Genomic DNA, 15,475 nt, shown 5'->3' with positions numbered 1-15,475 from the left:
TTCTGGAAGGGGTGATGCTGAGAAGCCATTGGTTACACCAGGAAGAAAGCTGAGGTGGACTTGGTGGGATCGTTGGGATTTCTGTAGGGTAGAGAGCTAGAAAAGCGCGGTAATCAGCATATTGAAGGAGGTGCACGGGTGGTACTGGTCTGGGCAATTGGCAGTGTAGCGCAGATAAAGAAGAGGTGAGAGGGAGGAACCTTGGGGCTTGCATGCAGTGGGATGGCAGGTATGGGACCTGCTGTTGTTAATAGTGGCAAAAGACGGGTAATTGGATTCATTTTAAAACAAGTGCTATGATATAAGACGAAGAAATGATTTATATATGTAAAAAGTATGCGTAAAAAGAATTTCTATCTGCGCTACTATCAAGTGCAGAAAAGCTTTTTGTGTCTTGCGTAAATTTTGGTGTCATCTTACTTTGTGAGAAGGTTCTTTTTTCTTATGGTCGAAAGAGAGTGGACACTATCACTGATTAGTTTTCTGACGAATAATGACATGTTACTGGTTTAATTTGCTCCGTCGAATGTGCAAATAGATTTTCATTCTGGGTACTTAAATAACTTGCAGATAGTGATGTCGGCACGCTACATTCAGGGCCACGATGATATCTTTCTGTTCATGTATTAGCGTCTACCGCAGTGTACATCGGTCAGCAAATGTACACACATCGGCCAGTGTTTACCGCAACACTTCTCACGAGCCACGACCTCAAGAGGTTTGAACCCAGATCTATCTTTTGGCACTTAAGCTACAATTGCTCTATAGTATCACGTTCCGAGAGATGTACATTAGGAAACACGGGCGTAATGAAGAAAGGTATACCGTAGCAGTGTCATATTGACTCAAAAGTAACTGTGACTGGAGCAGACAGTTTCATTCCATTACATCAAACTTCATCGTATGATAGATGTGATAAGCGTATAATTCAGCTGCATTTTCTGATACATTTGAACCATGGTTATAGAAGATATGATTTAAAGGTTGTCAAGCCATTTTCGGTACGGGATATAATATATGCTTCAAAGAGTCTCAACCCACTTCTGCACAAGCAGTAGCCACATGAGTAATTTTATCATCATTGTGCCGAAATATTGACACTTGCGTTAGCAGTTCTCACCCTCTCCCACACATCTGAAAAATAAGTAGATTTGATAAAACGCAGCAGAATACCTACTATGTCACTTTCAATTGGCTTGTATTCTTCATAATTCCGCTCGTGGAATTCAAAGCCAGATGGACTCTGCATCTCCGTCGAAGATGCACTGCGCTTTTTCACTTGGTATACTATTTCCTTTTCATGGAAAGGTGGTGACATCACACAGCATATCATACCATTCCGTAAGGGTACCATCCTGTCACTTCCATGAATTTTTATTCATGGTAAGAGTGGTTAGTTTTGGAGAACAAGGTGGATTGCTAAGTACTCATAGTTTTAAAGTATTCATAAGCATATAACTGAAGACTGAGTGAACTCAAACGCACGGCTTTACGTCTACACCACTGGTACAGCATCTCTTTTTCTCATTAAGTATTGTATTTCTGCCTAGCATTAAAAGAAAATCATATCTCCTTTGTGCTTTCGTCAGTATTGGTGTCCTGCCTCAATGTAGATAAAGAGAACACAAATGAATACGATGCTTTTTCTTTACGTAAAGAAACTAAATATTTTCACTTTGATGCCTTCATCAGTACTGACGTTACGTGCCAAGTGACAAAAACAATAGTTTCATGTTTGTCCCAGACTTTTTGATCTATGGTCGATAAATAATTTAAAATCAAGAGTGTATTGAACGACTGTAAAGAGTGAAATTGACAGCCAGTTTTTGTGTATAAGCTCTTGTTCATTTTTTTAAAATTTTTTAAAGGGAGAGAACACAAACGGATTGTTCTCTTTTTCGGGGGAAAACAAAATGTCCACTTGTCAAAAACAAAATTTTCTCCCTAACAACACAGTAATTCAGTTCCGTATCAAATTTATGTCCGCCTCTACAACTGCATTTAGCCGGCGGGGAATAAAGGGGACATATTTCCGAATGCATCTGTTATTCTGTGACAAATCTTCCCACGCATCATGAATTGCTTTGGACAGCGTTGGATTGGTTGTCGGTGCTAGTCTTCTACACCTAATAATTTTTTTCATCTCTGCCCATACGTGCTCTATGCGACTGAGGTCTCTGGGAGGCAGTCCAACAGCTCAATGTCTCCTTCCATTTGAAACCAGTGTTTTACGCACTTCTTTGTGCTGACACGAGGACAGTCGTGTTGGAAGATTATTCCGCCTCACGAAAATATGTCACGAACAGAAGAAATATTAAGTTCTCCAGTATTTCTCATTAGTAATGACCTGAAAACGGACGGTCCAATTGCTACAGAACGCCGCACACGGTTTCTGATATACTGTACATCCCCAAACACTGACAGCAGTTCGGCTATACCTTTGCCACCGATGGACATATCTGCCTTCAAATCACAGTCCACTTGGTCGATATACATGGACTGAAGTATTTTTTTGCAGTAGAAAACACGTCTCTCTTGCTTCCAGTACGAAAGCTGTTTCCTCCTGCAGGCCAGTGTTAAGTTTAATGTATCAGCCTTATGTTACTCTTTCGACATTTCTTTAACCGTCGATTTTCGTCCATACCATACTTTGTCGTTGAGACGACAACGACGAATGGTCGACGTGCCCATTCTTAGCTGGAGGATGTTCCTAATTTCTGTGCTGCTCCTGAAAGGGTCCTCATCACTGCAGTCGAGTGTGCTATTGTCTTGGTCCTCCGTGGTAGTCCGTGGACGTCCAGGCCTTCCTCCGCGGTCACTCTTCACCCAGACGGGTATCGTAGATTTGCTGTATCTTAGGGAAACATAAATGGCGCTGATACAGTACGTATGTATGTTCATCAAGCGCATTAATGCTACCTGTCTCAAATTCCTTGGACTGTGTCATTTCGTTAGTAAGAACCTACTGACGAAGCAGCAGGAAACGAAGTGCGATATAAGGTAGAGAACACTTTCTTCGCCTCAGAAGTCAAATTCATTCCCGTTTATATGCTTTGCAAAAATATTTATCTCCTTGTGAGTATTGTTTAGAATATCACGTGAATGTATTTTGTCTCTAAACTTTTTACGTTGTAATAATAATGACACCGTTTTCAGATATTAAATGTAAAATTTAGATTCAAATTGTGATGCACGTCATGTTGCTGCGGCTAACGTATTTTAGTCAACTGTGTTACCTCAGATATTACACCACGGAAGTCTGTAACAACGATTAATACAAGTGACAGGATAGTGTAGTAGGTAAACCGCTGTGGCTGTAATCTTTTGTTATCGTGTTCGAATGGTGCCGCTTCTACAAATTTTAATGCACTGTAAGCAAATAATTGTTGGTTTAGGAGGAGAACGTAAACTGGCACGTTCAAAATACCCGGAGTATTGTTAACACTTGTGTGTATGGCTTCCAGTGCTGGTTGGAGGAACGCAAGGACAAATAGTCTCTCCTAGTTTCTCTATTATAAATACACCTCAATTTGAAGATGAACTCAGCCTCCTGTCGTTAAGCGTATTGTATTTTAAATACATTTAGACGTTAAACTCAGTTTCAACTAAAGAGTTCCATAGCTACAGGCACCCAACGTATGATACTTCTTAGGCAAAGTATAATGCAGTGCTATCAGATGAAAAGAACGACCTGGCCTAAACTATGCAGACTTTGCATTTAAACCTTTGCCTTCCTGGACAATAGGCTTTTCTTATTGGATAAATTTCCGGATGTTACAGCTTAAGATGTTTAAGATTAAACTAAATTCCTTCACATACGACAATGTTAAAAGACATCTTCTGAACACCACTAAATAGCGGTTTGTGAAAGCGATTACTGGCCGTAAATTGCCGCATTTCGCTGGTTAGAAGGGAAAAAGTGTACTGGCCAGAAAACTAATCTGTCAGAAGCAAAAGGAGGAACGAAACGAAACCTTTCATGTTGAGAGGTCATGTGACTTTTGTTTCAAAGATTACAAGATCAGGTAGAATGAACAATGAAGTTGGGCAGTACGAGCACTCCGTTGGTGTCAGAATGACCTTTCAGTAGCTAGGGCCAGATGTGATGTATAACCAGTTTAGGTCAGGAATAAAAAGAACCTGAAGCCACAGCACTATAAGAGTCTACAATTCGTATGCGTTTCTTGCGCATCAAATTGCTGTTGCTTTATAGTTATAGAGCCCAATAAGTCGACTGCCTATTTTCCCCTGAGAAAGAGCAGTGGTAAACAGTCTTTGCTACAGCAATTTACTGAAACTGGTGTTCCACAGAGTTAGAATTTATGGTTGGTGACTATGTGTAACGCCTCTGAATCGAACGTGAGTTTTGTAACGTTGAAATATTTTTCCAATTTGCTGAAGTGGATATTACAGATAGAGCAATTCCGCGAAAATGTGAACTTTGATGCAACAGAAAACAATTGATCTGTTGCAATGTTTTCTTCCTTGTGCTACTTGAAATAGATGATTCGACCAAGCCATCTGGCAGGAATGATCGTGATCTTTAACAGAAGATGCTAACATCCTCTGCCTTTAAAAGTGGCGTTTACCGCCAGCTTTAGGATTTTACAAGCTTCACCGCTAAGCGCTGGTAAATGAATTAATGAAAAGCAGTTTGTGTTATGAAGTACGAGGTGCATTCAAGTTTTAAGGCCTCCGATTTTTTTCTCCGGACTGGAAATAGAAACATGCGCATTGTTTTAAAATGAGGCCACGTTCATTGTCAATACGTCCCAGAGATGGCAGCACCGTACGCAGATGGAATTTTACCGCCAGCGGCGAGAATGAGAACTGTTTTAAATACTTAAAATTGCGACGTTTTCCTTACTTGAACAGCGTGCAATCATTCGTTTTCTGAATTTGCGTGGTGTGAAACCAATTGAAATTCATCGACAGTTGAAGGAGACATGTGGTGATGGAGTTATAGATGTGTCGAAAGTGCGTTCGTGGGTGCGACAGTTTAATGAAGGCAGAACATCATGTGACAACAAACTGAAACAACCTCGGGCTCGTACAAGCCGGTCTGACGACATGATCGAGAAAGTGGAGAGGATTGTTTTGGGGGATCGCCGAATGACTGTTGAACAGATCGCCTCCAGAGTTGGCATTTCTGTGGGTTCTGTGCACACAATCCTGCATGACGACCTGAAAATGCGAAAAGTGTCATCCAGGTGGGTGCCACGAATGCTGACGGACGACCACATGGCTGCCCTTGTGGCATGTTGCCAAGCAATGTTGACGTGCAATGACAGCATGAATGGGACATTCTTTTCGTCGGTTGTGACAATGGATGAGACGTGTATGCCATTTTTCAATCCAGAAACAAAGCGCCAGTCAGCTCAATGGAAGCACACAGATTCACCGCCAACAAAAAAATTTGGGGTAATCGCCAGTGCTGAAAAAATGATGGTGTCCATGTTCTGGGACAGCGAGGGCGTAATCCTTACCCATTGCGTTCCAAAGGGCACTACGGTAACAGGTGCATCCTACGAAAATGTTTTGAAGAACAAATTCCTTCCTGCACTGCAACAAAAACGTCCGGGAAGGGCTGCGCATGTGCTGTTTCACCAAGACAACGCACCCGCACATCGAGCTAACGTTACGCAACAGTTTCTTCGTGATAACAACTTTGAAGTGATTCCTCATGCTCCCTACTCACCTGACCTGGCTCCTAGTGACTTTTGGCTTTTTCCAACAATGAAAGACACTCTCTGTAGCCACACATTCACCAGTCGTGCTGCTATTGCCTCAGCGATTTTCCAGTGGTCAAAACAGACTCCTAAAGAAGCCTTCGCCGCTGCCATGGAATCATGGCGTCAGCGTTGTGAAAAATGTGTACGTCTGCAGGGCGATTACGTCGAGAAGTAACGCCAGTTTCATCGATTTCGGGTGAGTAGTTAATTAGAAAAAAAATCGGAGGCCTTAGAACTTGAATGCACCTCGTAATGACTTCATCGATTAATTAAGTTTTAATGTAATCTACGAGTAATTGATTGGAGATGTCCGACATTAACTTGAAAAGTATTCCCCAGACATGGAAAGAACTAAATAGCTACTTGTTGCCATAGATTGTCGCAACCATTTGCTGTGAACTAAAGATGTGCCTGTTTCTGGGTAGCTGCTTTAAAAATGAGCAAGAAGCGTTAAATTGCTTCCTTCAAGCACACTTGTAGCAGAAGTAAAATTAAGAAGTTAGTACCGATAATGGCAGTAATAATCGAAATATTTGGTAACTCCTTACTCTCAGAAGTGTATCTGGATCTAAGAAATTTCTTGAAATAGTGAAAATCTCAAAATTGGTGCGAATTGAGGCTATGATGGCTAAAAGCGTCTTTAGATGCCGCTGGCGTGAGACTATCATGGTTTACACGTCAGAAGCCTGTTAACAGAGAACTGAATTTTTTTCACTGTGTCTAATTTGTAAGCTACGCGCATCTTACGTTACGACAGAGTTAGGATTATACTAAGCGTCGACTTCAGTGTTGATCTCCGCAGCCCGCTCGCCGGTCGAGTTTACGGCATGGCGGAACCTTTATTTTGACTGGTTTTGGTCTGCTTGCTGACTTGTTATTAGAGTGACATTTTAGATGTGCATTGGTAATGTAAGGGATAGGTTTATTGCCAGTTTTGTCATGTTCTGTTGTGAATGAAAGAGAGTGGAGGAGAACTGCGTAAATGGAGAGCATAGTTTGTGACAAGTGGGTGCAGATATGAAGCGAAACTTGTGTAGGTGGCTGAGGGTATTAGCAGCTGATGTGAGACATGAGAGAGTGAGATTGCGAAAAAAATGTGGAACGCTTCACGATTTTGTGTGTCATCCTTGCGCAGGGGCCATGCTAATCTTCTCTGTATCGTTCCAATTTTAGTATATGTACTGTCGAAGCGAGTACATTCGAGGAGCCCTCTGAAATTGTATATATAGTTATGGCGTCGCGTCAAACATGGTTCGGCTTGGACGAAGCTTTACGCAGCTCTGGCGAGGAACACAAGGCCTGCCGACTGCTAATATGTCAATTAATTACTGCGAGGTGTCGTTCTTAGTAAGTGGCAGCTCTGTCAACTGTATTATTTGGCAGTATTGGGTGTAAAACTTAGATCGTAGAGTCGCTTGCTCTCGCAGCATCTAAACAGAGCAGCAGCAGTTTAACGCAGCTGCCGCTAGGCGGCAGCAAGACGTGTTGGCACCTATTGTCACCATGCAACCCCATATTCGCAAATGCCACTTGAAGTTAGCATTCCCATACGGTTTTGAACGACAGAAAGTATGCGAATTAGATGATTTCGCGACAGTGTTTGTTTGTGTGACGCTGAAATGCTAGGTTTACAGTACGATTTTGTATCAAACGCCATGTTTGTTAAAATAGACGATGACGAAACTTGTGTTAGAATTATGAATAGTACCCAAGGAACTGCGGACTTTATGCATACAAACGGAGAGGTCAACAAAGTGTCTATCACATAAGCAGGTCTTGGATTAAGACAGTAGGAATTTTCATAGTTTCATTTGAAGTGACGCTGGATCAATTTCGGAGGACACTTGCCTGTTACGGAATCGTTCTACAAATAACGTCTTAAAAATTGATCGGAAACAAGTATTTCAAGAATACAACGTGGTAAAGGGTGTTAAAATACCCCCTCATTGTATTCATTCAGGGATTCAAAGCCTTAGTGATATATGACGGACAACCGCGCACCTGTGACAGTTGCAGATCCATCGTCACTTTAAGATCAGCATATCCAAAAATTAACAACCTGTGTAGAAACATCCGCGCACATTCAGACATGGAACGTGGAAAGTTGTGTAACAGTGCAACGCATGCAAGCGTATTGAGGAGTCCGGGAACACCGGAACAACAGAGAGTACTTTTACCGGTAGTCCCGGGACAAGCGAGTATCTTAACAACGAGTGTTGAGACGCTTCTGGCCGACCCAGTAACTGAAATTTCTCTACGCCCATTGGGCACTTTAATACATGCGTCAGAGTGGTAACTGGAAAAAGTGCACCTCGCCCTCCAGGTTGTATTTACCAAAGATGTTCCGGAGGAATCCGAAAATAAACAAAACAAATCTGTCAGACTGCTTACTGATACTCCTCACGAATCTCACATACAGTTAGTAACAAAGTCGTGTACCGAGCGCCCTGGCAACATCGAAAGGTCCCACACCAATATATGAGACCACAAACATTACCGATGAGGAAGCCAAACAACACACCACACATCTGATACACCAAACCGGCATGCACGATACCAAGCGCCCCGAAGAGTTACAAGACTTAGACAATAAATAAATTTAATACGGACGATGAGATCGAAACAACGAGCAGCATAATTATGAGAAAATTACGACTGACTCTACCCTAAACTGGTCTGAGGACATAGGAGACTAAACAATTACACTAACTAGCTGTTTTGGCATTATGCAGAAATATAAAATTTTGACTGTAAATGTTAATAGAATCAAGTAGTGTGTTAAAATTAAAGCATTAAAAAATTACCTATATGCTGCGGATTTGAATATAATCTTTATCCAGGAAGTGGTGACCAGAAAATCACCGATAGCATTAGGTACGATGCGGTTTTAAATATAAGAATTGAAAGCGTGCAGCTATTTTATTCCAATAAGGCATACAACCCACGCACAAGTAATTTTACCTTCAGACAGAGAATTTTCCAGGAAATTTTTTCTGAATGAACTTTCATACACCCACGGGAAGTATTAAATGAAGATATAGAAACACATTTTTCCGAGACGAAATAGTGAGTTATTTTATGACCTTACACTATCATAATAACAGGGGGAGATTTTAAATGTTTTGAATAAATTGGACCAAACTCCCAGTTTAATTTTTGCAATGAGTTACTAATATTTGGCGAATGCCTTCAACTAAAAGATTCGTGGATACACCTCCATCACAACCGACCCGGTTTTAATGTATGCCAGCCATGAATCCGCAAGCAGACTCAACAGGTTCTATGTTCCAATGGCAAGTTACTAGTTGTGAAATATGGCCAATTAGTTTCTCTGACTACAGCGTCTATCTTACATCTCTGAAACTCGGCTCACAAAATATTTTATAGGAAGGGAAGTGTGGCAGACAAATGTCTCCCTATTAAAAGATGCTTCTCTGTCTCCGGCAGTCAAAGAAACTTGGAATAAATGTATCCAATGGTTACCAGCATACACCGAACACGTAGTGAGATGGACGAAGCTAACAAAACCAAGCCTACAAAAATGCACAAAGAACTTTCCGGAAGAGAAATTATGCTTTACGCGATATACACGAGGGTGTTATTATACACTTCTATGAGACGAAACGAATATAACTTCAGATGTATAAAGGATTAAGCCTACAAAAACCTAATTAAATTCACCTGCTAGACAGTCATTGGATGGCATCCAATATTGGGCACGAAATATAAGTGGTGTTCCTAGTGAGCTCACCTCCATATATCATGTTATAGTCGAAATTGCTTTGCCTTAATAATGTCCATGATGACATACCTTACCCAATTTATTACACTTTTTGTTTGGCAGTGAAAATGAATAAAACGCTGGAGGGCCACTTTTGGAAAATTTCTCAGTGTTCTAATGTTTCTGGTACTGGTATCTTTAACAGAAACAACTGAAGTGGCTTGTCTATTGCATGCAATTAACGTGTTTATCTGTGCAAAATGGGCCAGAAAGTACTAGAAAGATGTCCATTTTAATTAGATATCTCAGCTTTGCAAGACATAAGGAACGATCTTTCCTTCAGTTGAATAAACATGTTTCAAACAGTTCTACCCTTTACAATCACATTCATCAACTGAAAAAAGTCGTACTCATTGAGTACTGTAAAATAAGGGTACATCATGAAGTGAGACTCGACAACGAGACGCTACCCCATGCTCTGATTAGAAGTTCCAACACAATAGTTCATTGTTTAAAAACCAGTAATCTTGTCATTCTTTTGAAAATAGAATATGTCGTGGCACCTACAGCTGCAGATGTCAAGTCATCTACAGCTGAACTGTAGTTTTTGTATTTGTTTGTGTGAAATTAAAAAATGAATTTGAGAGCTGTTCTGTAAACTTTCTCTGTATTTTTCTTAAACTCTATTGTTGACAAATGAGAAATCAAAGCGTTATATTTGTTTCCGTGTATAATTCAGAATATGTTTACAAATTTCTATGCCTTAAAACTGTGTAATCGTCTTAATTTTTAAGATGACACAACTATACTTTTCTTCTTCCCCTCATACAGTGTTTATACTGCAGCAAAAATTGGATTAAATATGGTTGATTCTGAAAGATCTGTGTTAGGTGAGTCAGCAATAAATTTCCACAGTATGAGTATATACATTTTGCACAAACGCTGTTTTTCTATAACAACTATACTCATAAATTAAGTGCTTCTATTACTACCAACAGCTCTTTCATTTCTCTGTTGTGTTCATTGCTGTCTTGAGAAATCTGTTGAACGTTTTGGTGTCAGGGCAGGAAGAGTAAAGTTTCAGCATCAGAAACGATTTGTCCCTAACAACTTACCACAAAAGACAGTAATCTATAGTCGCTTAACACATGTCAGTAACCTATTGCAGATATTAAAGAATATAACACATTTCTATGAAATTGATAATGATCCTATTAAACAGAGGCTGTTTATCTAATAATGAATTATCGTTTGAGGCAAGGTACTTAAAAGGAATAACATTTTTTTCACCAGTACTGAACAGCAAGATCACTGTGTAAAGCAGATAACCATAAACTGTGCATAATGCCTATTAGGACCCTTGGAACTGTTCACATACTCCTTAATGGGTTTTCTTGCAGGAAAAGAAACAAGCTTCAGGTGAACTGTGATGCACACAGTCACAGGACAAGATAAAAAAAGTAATCTTCATGTACACTTTGGTGATTTCCCCTGTGTTCATGGTGGAGTTATGCACAGTGAATACCTACCAATTTAAACGAAAAAATCACTTAATTAGCCACTCTTTCTAGAAATTATCTGAAGATCTAGATAAAAGGATTAAAAATTTCTGTGGTTAAGTGGCAGGTAAGATTATTCATCTAAAGTTATATATCAGTATGTCAGATAGTAATTTCCAAATGGAAGTAACTATTTTGTTCATCAAAAATAGGATAAACAAGTAAATATCAAGCTACCAGTAGGAGATAATCAGCAAGTATTTACTGTAATTGTGGAGGCAGCATCTTCTTTCAAAGTAACAACTTTCTTTTTAATTTTCTTAGTTAAATTTAGCTAGTGTGGGCATGAATAATACTAAACACTACAATGATGGGTAGATTAATGTTAATAACCGTACAGATTAAGGTCTACAATTTGCTTACCTTTTGTTATTGGGAACTTTGACTCATTCTACATCCTTTTACCAATTTCATTCAGTTATTATGTAAAATATTCTAATACTGATTATAAAAAGAGGTAAAGGTGCAGCACAAAATTCGTTCAATTCTGCCAGTACCTCATATCCTACCTTCCAAACTACACAGAAGCTCTTCTGTGAACCTTGCACAACTAGCACTCCTGGAAGAAAGGGTATTGTGGAGGATGGGTCATGAGTCATGCTTGGGTAGCCCAGTTGGTTGCCGGCATGGTAGCTCGGCATGTTTGGTCAGGGGTTAGCTCGCTTTGTAATAAAAAACTGAGCTAATCGATCAACAACGAACGTAAATTGATGTCTTATGACGTCCGCCCCGAGCAGGAGCAACGAACAAAACCGAACAAAATGAGTAAAAAAAAAAAATATCAGCACACACTCCACTGCAGAGTGAAAATGTCATTCCAGTTTTTATTTTTTTTCTGCATGTTGTTATTTTTTATGTCTAGATAAACAAAATTTACTAACACACTTTCACTAAAACATTTAGCTGTTGCACATTTCTTTTATCTTTCTGATATTTTAAAGCTAATTGCCACCTTTGAATGATCTCAGTTACAGATATATCTAGAAGACTTTTTAGTTTCCTTTCCACTTTTTCACAAATAAATGCAATGAATTTCTTTTTCTCCATTACACAGTGGACAAATTATTTTATTTTCGATTTCCATTAATAAGGTAAAAATTTACTGAAACTTAAAAGAAAGCATTAAAATTTTTATGTAAATTTAGTTGTATATGGATTTAAAAAATGATAAACTCATTTATAATAATAAATATGAATTAATAATTATTGCTGAAAATAGTAACCAATGGTTCAAAGCAAAATATGTGGGTAATCTTTTAGAATGTAAAGATACTAATGATGCAATTAAAAAAACAATTCATGAAGATGATAAAACAAAATATGCCAAAATTTTTAGACTCGGTGATTTGATGGTTTCTTACTTGTAATGAGAAAAGAACAATATTCATTAATGAATTTGGGCTTTATTGTTTAATTTTTAAAGATAAAACAGAAGAACAATTTAAACAATGGGGCGCACATGATGTTTTACCATTCATTTCAAAACATGAAAGAGAAAAAAATAACTTGGAAATTTTAAATAAATTCAAAATTAAATGAAGGAATATTGCACAGAAGTAATTTGTGATGCAGTTCAATTAACAGATAACACTAATGAAAAATAAATACATTATTATCACATGTTGTTCCTAAATTAATTAATAAAAATTAAGACCTTTTATGATTATTTTATGACTATATGATTATGATTTGAATTATGTTATTCAAACACAATTAAAAAATATCCAAAAACAAATATATCTTATAAAAAAAACTCATTCAAATTTTTAAGAATTAATTACATACCAAATTAATTAAATATATAAAATAATGAAAGAACATTAATAAATTTATTCTTATTGAAATAATTTAAATATTTTAGGTACTTATTCCTGATACAATTGATTGCAGATATAAATAGATCAACAAACATGTCTTAGAACATAAATGTATATTTACAAGTACTTTTTTTATCAATAAATTCCAGGTAACATTCATAATAATTTTTAAATGGATCTAATAAACTAAATTTAATAATAACATTATTTGATTTTAGCAATTAAAATTTGAAATACTCAAATACGTTTGACATTCAGTCCTCTATTTTGATATCAAATTAAACTCTATCTCCTTTGAAGAAGAAATAATCATTATGAAAATTATTTTCAGTATCGAACATATTTAGACTTTCAATAATGTACTGAATTTAGATATAAATTGTTTTACTGACAACCTAAAAATCACTTTTCCTTAATTTTATGCAATTGAATGAATCATTGAAACCTAACCATTGATTGTAAACTTTATTACCTTTGTTATTTAAAACTTTCTCAACAAGGCAAGCATCTGAAAAATTCATTTTCAATAATCCTTGTTCATACAAGTTCCCTGTTATAGGTTCGCCATTTCATTCTTCCAGTTTATGTGAGTCTGAATTCGAATGATTAAAATCAACAATACTGAAAATTTGTATTGACCAATTTACTGTATACCCTTTTTCTAAAAGTCCTTTAACTTTAATAATTCTTAGTTTATCACCAAGTTTATGTATAGGTTCGGTTTCTAACAAACTCATTTTGTAAACCGTTTATAATAAGACTTTTTCAGTTTCTTTATTATGTCCTTTGGGGCCATTTTTATAGTTGAATGTTTTGTGTTATTATATTTGTTTACTAATTTCGAAAAGTTAAACCAAATATGATTTACTTTAAGAGCAAATTATTTCCACATTTTTTCTCTTATTGCTCTATTAAATCGTTCAACAACAAATGCTTTTAGTTCACTAAAAGTAGAAACTTTATTTCTTAATGTAAATTCTTTCATTAATCCACGAAAATCTGTATTATAAAATTCATTTCCATTATCTGTTTGCAATTTTTTTGGATTTCTGGCTGGCTGGAGTGGCCATGCAGTTCTAGGCACTACAGTCTGGAGCTGAATGACCGCTTCATTCACAGGTTCAAATCCTGCCTCGGGTATGGATGTGTGTGATGTCCTTAGGTTGGTTAGGTTTAATTAGTTTTAAGTTCTAGGCGACTGATGACCTCAGAAGTTAAGTCACATGGTGCTCAGAGTCATTTGGAGCCATTTTATGGTTTTCTTTATCTGAATATTTTTCAGAAGAATCTACTATATTTATAACTGTTTTATCTTTAAATGGAATTGCCCAAGCAAATTTAGATGAAACATCCATAACAGTTTCAAATATTTATATCCTTTATTTATTTTCGAAATTTCTTTCAACTTTCAGAATACTTTCTGACTCAATGAGCTTGTCATAAATCATCAATTCCAAAAGTAATTTCATTATTCTCTTTTAAAATTCTTTATAATTGATTTCCATCTTTTTCACTATGATAATTGTTAGTTCCTGCTAATTCCAGGTTTTAATCCAGAAATAGGATCTTCTCTATGATTGATAAATTCCAAAATCTATCACTTATATTTCTTTTTTAACATCTTTATATTTTTCTTTTAATTTTCGTTTTTTCCCATAATTCTCTAATAAATTATTTGTTTATGCTTCACTTAATGTCTTCTCCTATTTAGCAGAATTATCATCAACCTAGCCATGTAGTCAAATCCAATTAAATTTATTTAAATAATGTCAATCATAAAAGAAGGCTGTATACATGGAAGAAGCCTGGAGATACTGACAGGTTTCAGATAGATTATCTAATGGTAAGACAGAGATTTAGGAACCAGGTTTTAAATTGTAAGACATTTCCAGGGGCAGACGTGGACTCTGACCACAATCTATTGGTTATGAACTGTAGATTAAAACTGAAGAAACTGAAAAAAGGTGAGAATTTAAGGAGATGGGACCTGGATAAACTGAAAGAACCAGAGGTTGTACAGAGTTTCAGGGAGAATATAAAGGAACAATTGACAGGAAAGTGGGAAAGAATTACAGTAGAAGAAGAATGGGTAGCTCTGAGGGATGAAGTAGTGAAGGCAGCAGAGGATCAAGTAGGTAAAAAGACAAGGGCTAGTAGAAATCCTTGGGTAACAGAAGAAATATTGAATTTAATTGATGAAAGGAGATTATATAAAAATGCAATAAATGAAGCAGGCAAAAAGGAATACAAACGTCTCAAAAATGAGATCGACAGGAAGTGCTAAATGGCTAAGCAGGGATGGCTAGAGGACCAATGTAAGGATGTAGAGGCTTATCTCACTAGGGTTAAGATAGATGCTGCCTACAGGAAGATTGAAGAGACCTTTGGAGATAAGAGAACCACTTGTATGAATATCAAGAGCTCAGATGGAAACCCAGTTCTAAGCAAAGAAGGGAAAGCAGAAAGGTGGAAGGAGTATATAGAGGGTCTATACAAGGGCGATGAACTTGAGGACAATATTATGGAAATGAAAGAGGATGTAGATGAAGTTGAAATGGGAGAAACGATACTGCGTGAAGTGTTTGACAGAGCACTGAAAGATCTGAGTCGAAACAAGGCCCCGGGAGTAGACAATATTCCATTGGA

The 15,475-nt window shown here is 37.4% G+C and overlaps 1 non-coding gene across 1 annotated transcript; it reads right to left on the bottom strand.

Annotated features, from left to right (window-relative positions):
- Positions 1-6,822: 6,822 nt before the first annotated feature.
- LOC126093329 (U6 spliceosomal RNA) lies at positions 6,823-6,929 on the bottom strand. Its single transcript, XR_007521502.1, has one exon. It is a non-coding gene; the product is annotated as a U6 spliceosomal RNA (small nuclear RNA).
- Positions 6,930-15,475: the final 8,546 nt, after the last annotated feature.

This window comes from Schistocerca cancellata, chromosome 7, assembly GCF_023864275.1.
Source record: "Schistocerca cancellata isolate TAMUIC-IGC-003103 chromosome 7, iqSchCanc2.1, whole genome shotgun sequence".
Taxonomy (NCBI): Eukaryota; Metazoa; Arthropoda; class Insecta; order Orthoptera; family Acrididae; genus Schistocerca; species Schistocerca cancellata.
The sequence above is the reverse complement of the archived record's forward strand: the minus strand, read 5'-3'. Positions and strand labels throughout refer to the sequence as shown.